Raw genomic sequence first — 4702 nt, forward strand, 5'->3', positions numbered from 1 at the left:
GCTGCGATGGCCGAGTGGTTAAGGCGTTGGACTTGAAATCCAATGGGGTTTTCCTGCGCAGGTTCGAATCCTGCTCGTAGCGCTATTTCTTAAAGATTTGTTCAATGCTCAAATAAATTTGAACTGGAGTTGACGGACCGTTTTCCCTCCCTCAGAGAGATGCTCCAGCGCGGCAAATGCTTTTAATTCGGAGCCAATGGTCTCTTGCAAAGTTGCACGCCACGTGAAATAATCTCTCCCAAGCTCCATCTTAAACTCTGCTCGTTCGCAGAGCTTGATATTTATACTATTTGTTTCTATACTTTAATCTCTCCCTGCCTCTGTCTCTTGACTCTCTGAATTTTCCCCTGATGGACTTCTCAGGCTTTCTTGAACGGCCAAGGATGATCGAACCTGCAACACCAGCAGAGAAGGGTAAAGATGGAAAGACTGAGACGGGGGTAGAAGCAAAGGTGCAATCCAGCTGATGAAATCGTAGGTATTGTCCAGACATTTATGTCTCTTCGAATTCACAGTGAAACATCAACAATTTGAGTACAGTGCACTTACAGCAGAGTGTTTAAATGCGGATGTCGAGACAGACACCAATCGAACCGTTGCCATGGTGATGACCGAATCGAAACACGAGACCACAAGGAAACGCTGAAAATTCTTTGCTGCGAACAAGCAGACCAACGCGGCCTTTCCTACTTGCCTCTTTGTAATTCAGGTCATTTCCGTGCTGGACAAGCTGCTCGCACAAAATGGCATTTTCTGTTCAAACTACTATCGCGACAGAAGGTGAAGTTCAGGCAATGACAGCACCAAGTGCAACTAGGCATGCACATGAAATGGAAAGTGAGGTAAAATACTACCACAAGCTGCTGATGGACATGTTTCCATTTCCAAAATTCACGCAACGAATGCAGCTCCTGGGAAAACTGCAAGGCCACGCAGGTCCATCATGAATCATTTGAAGCAACTGGCAGTTTAAAGTGGCATCTCCTCCTGCTTCTGTCGGGGGCGAAGTATAGACACCGTCGGTGTAAACGTACAGTTTGATTTTGTACAGAACTGTACAGAGAAGGAGCAAATATACCGGGGCTGTGAGATATTCTATATTATTCATATTTAACCACAAGAATATCCGTAGTCAGAAGCTGAAAATAAGGGAGAGATAAGAGGCCTGAGAATAAACACAGAGCCGAATGAATCACGGAAGAGTGAAACAAAAGTAAATCTTACCAATTCCGCTGTGTTCCGTGCGCAATCTTGGGCGCTCCCCGATGGACTGATGGTGTTTCAGTGTTCCCACTGCCGCATGAGTTCGATTCCAAGTCAGGGAATTAAATTTAGCAAAAGTTAGGAAATTATTAAATTAATTACATGAAACTAATTAAACCCTATTGGTAGATGAATGACTGTTTTATTCACCATCAATCAAACGATAACTTTCTATTTCATACTGAAGGAGATGTTGACGTGGTTACCGAGAGACAGTCAAAACTTTAATCAGATTTTTATGCTTTGCAGGTGATCAAATTTCATCATTTTATAGGCTTATCTTAAGGGTATGATTAAAAGCTCAGTGCAGCTGTTGTTGAATTTAAAATGAATAGGAAATTGTCGCCGTTAATCACAGGAACGACCGAACCGGTTCGACAATCAAGATGAAAGGAACGCAACGAGCAACATCTGATACAAAAATCCCCACCGTTTTGCTTTTCCAAAATAAAGGGTGTGACATTTATTCTCTGAACATAGGAACAGTCTGGTCTCGCTCACTACAGAAATCTCCATGTCACAGCGAACCAGCTCTCCTGCAGCGAGTGCGGCCTCCCTTCGGGCCTTTCGGGGGCTTGTCTGCCAAGGAGAATTGTAATTTTCTTGCTTCCAAAACATACATTGAAACCCTGGAACTTTGAGGCGAAGAATCCTGAGGAAAAATCAAGTAAGAGCTCGAACCATCAAACTTCCGTGCTAACCGACAGCACCAACTAGACAGGCGAAGAGGTCACTTGCTAAACCAATAATTAATTGGGCTAAACTTTGAGTTTGCAGCGACCAATATAACAACTCTCTTCAGTCAGTGAAAAATGAATGATTGAAGCTTGTAGGAGTGAAAATCCAAACAGCCGGTCTTCACTCTTAAAGTAGCAACTATGAAGAAAAACATGCAGGAGAAATACTCGCTTTCAGTGCGGTGACACTGGGCCAGAGTAAAACTCAGTTAATATGATTGGCGAGTGGCTGGAGGGTGGATTTAGATTTCCTGATCGACCGCACTGTGCATTTTCCAGATCTGCTTGGAGCACCAATCCCTTCAATTCATCACTTACAGGGACAATTCGATTCTCGGTTTCTTTTGGCTGACGCTTGGTGAAATTTTACAAATTGGAAGCGATCAGTGTCAAAGCGAACCGCGTCACCGACATGCTCGTAGATACAAAGCGGCCACACTCTGCTTCAGTGAGATGAAAGCCGAGAGCGATTTCACGGTCAAATATAATGGCTAACAAAACTTATTGAAAGAAAGTGCAGGTCGTTGAGTTGCCTTTAAATTCCTGATTGTTTGCATTGAACCTCTTCCCAATGCGTTTGAGAGCCACGTGGGGCGATTTGGGGACTTCGTTTCCTTTGATGCAAAAGTTTCAAATGCAGTTCAAGGTCAAAAGTCCTGGGACCACTGTTGTTCACAATTTATCGGTGCTGGGACCAATTGTTCACAATTTATCGGTGCTGGGACCACTGTTGTTCACAATTTATCGGTGTTGGGACCACTGTTGATCACAATTTATCGGTGCTGTGACCACTGTTGATCACAATTCATTGGTGCTGGGACCACTTGTTCACAATTTATCGGTGCTGGGACCACTGTTGTTCACAATTTATCGGTGCTGGGGCCACTGTTGTTCACAATTTATCGGTGATGGGATCACTGTTATTCACAATTTATCGGTGCTGGGACCACTGTTGTTCAAAATTTATCGGTGCTGGGACCACTGTTGTTCACAATTTATCGGTGCTGGAGGAACTGTTGTTCACAAATTATGGTTGCTGGGGCCACTGTTGTTCACAATTTATCGGTGCCGGGACCACTGTTGTTCACAATTTATCGGTGCTGGGACCATTGTTGTTCTCAATTTATCGATGCTGGGACCACTGTTGTTCAAAATTTATCGGTGCTGGGGCCACTGTTGTTCACAATTTATCGGTGATGGGATCACTGTTGTTCACAATTTATCGGTGCCGGGACCACTGTTGTTCACAATTTATCGGTGCTGGGACCACTGTTGTTCACAATTTATCGGTGCTGGGACCATTGTTGTTCACAATTGAAAGATGCTGGGATCATTGTTGTTCTCAATTTATCGGTGCTGGGACCACTGTTGTTCACAATTTATCGGTGATGGGACCCCTGTTGTTGACAATTTACATTAATGATTTGGTCACAGGAATCGGAAATACAAATTCGAAATTGACAGACAGCACATAATTGGGAGCTGTAGTTAATACAAAGGAAAAATGCGAAAAATACAGGAAGACATCAGTAAACTTGCAAAATTGGCGTGTAAATGGCAAATTAGTTTCAATATTTATTTTGTATTCCCTTGCCTTGTTTGCCCTCCCTAAATACATTACCTCATTCCCCAGATTGAATTGCATTTGCCACTATTCTATCCACCTGTCCATTCCACTGATATCTTGCTGCAGTCTACAGCTTCCCTCCTCACCATCAACCACACGACCAATTTTTGTATCTTCTGCAAACTTGTTAATAATACCCCGTACATTTAAATCCAAATCAATGATCTGTACTACGAAAAGCAGCGACCTAGTACGGAGCCCTGTGGAACCCCACTCGAGACAGCCTTGCAGTCACAAAAACACCCGTCGACCATTGCCCTTTGCTTCCTGCCACTCGGTCAATTTTGGATCAACTTGTCAATTTCCCTTGGATCCAATGGGCTTTTACATTTTTGACCAATCTGCCATGTAGGAATTTGTCAAAAGCCTCGCGAAAATCTGTGTCGACGACAAGAAACGCACGACCCTTATCCACCTTCCTTGATACCTCCTCAAAAAATTCAATTCTAACGACCTTCCCTGAACAAATCCATGCTGACTGTCCTTCATTAATCCGTCCCTTTCTAAATGAAGATTAATACTTTCCCCCAGAATTGAGCTCAATACCGAGGTTAGGCTGACTGGCCTGCAATAATTCGATCTGTCCCTTTCTCCCTTTTGAAACAACGGTACAACTTCAGCAGTCCTCCAATCCTCCGACATCGCACCTGTAACCAGGGAGGATTGGAAAATGATGGTCAGAGCCTCCGCTATTTCCTTCCTTGCTTCTGTTAACAGCCTGTGATATATTTCATCCGGGCCTGGCGATTCAGGTGGAGTGATTTGGGGACTTCCTTTCCCTCTTTGCAAAAGTTTCCAACGCAGGTCAAGATCACAAGTCCAGGTCCAAATTAGGACTACTTCCGGGTTTGAACCTCAAATCGTGAATTATACCACGACCCCAACGAGCCCAGAAACAAGAACGTGTCTTCAAGTTAACGTGTTTCAAACACATTCCATGAGAGGTCTGTCTGGACAATGAAAGAATGATTTTGAACAGTCTTTCTGGGATCTGTTTCCTCCTGAACAAACACCAAGACCACAGTGTTATTTTGTCGCTTAATTGCACAAATTAGGTAAAATAACAAGCTACACA

General features: G+C 43.6%; 1 non-coding gene across 1 annotated transcript; it reads left to right on the forward strand.

Moving 5' to 3' along the window:
* trnas-uga (transfer RNA serine (anticodon UGA)) lies at positions 1-82 on the forward strand. The gene has a single exon. It is a non-coding gene; the product is annotated as a tRNA-Ser (tRNA).
* Positions 83-4702: the final 4620 nt, after the last annotated feature.

The sequence above is a fragment of the Heptranchias perlo genome, chromosome 20, assembly GCF_035084215.1.
Source record: "Heptranchias perlo isolate sHepPer1 chromosome 20, sHepPer1.hap1, whole genome shotgun sequence".
Classification (NCBI taxonomy): domain Eukaryota; kingdom Metazoa; phylum Chordata; class Chondrichthyes; order Hexanchiformes; family Hexanchidae; genus Heptranchias; species Heptranchias perlo.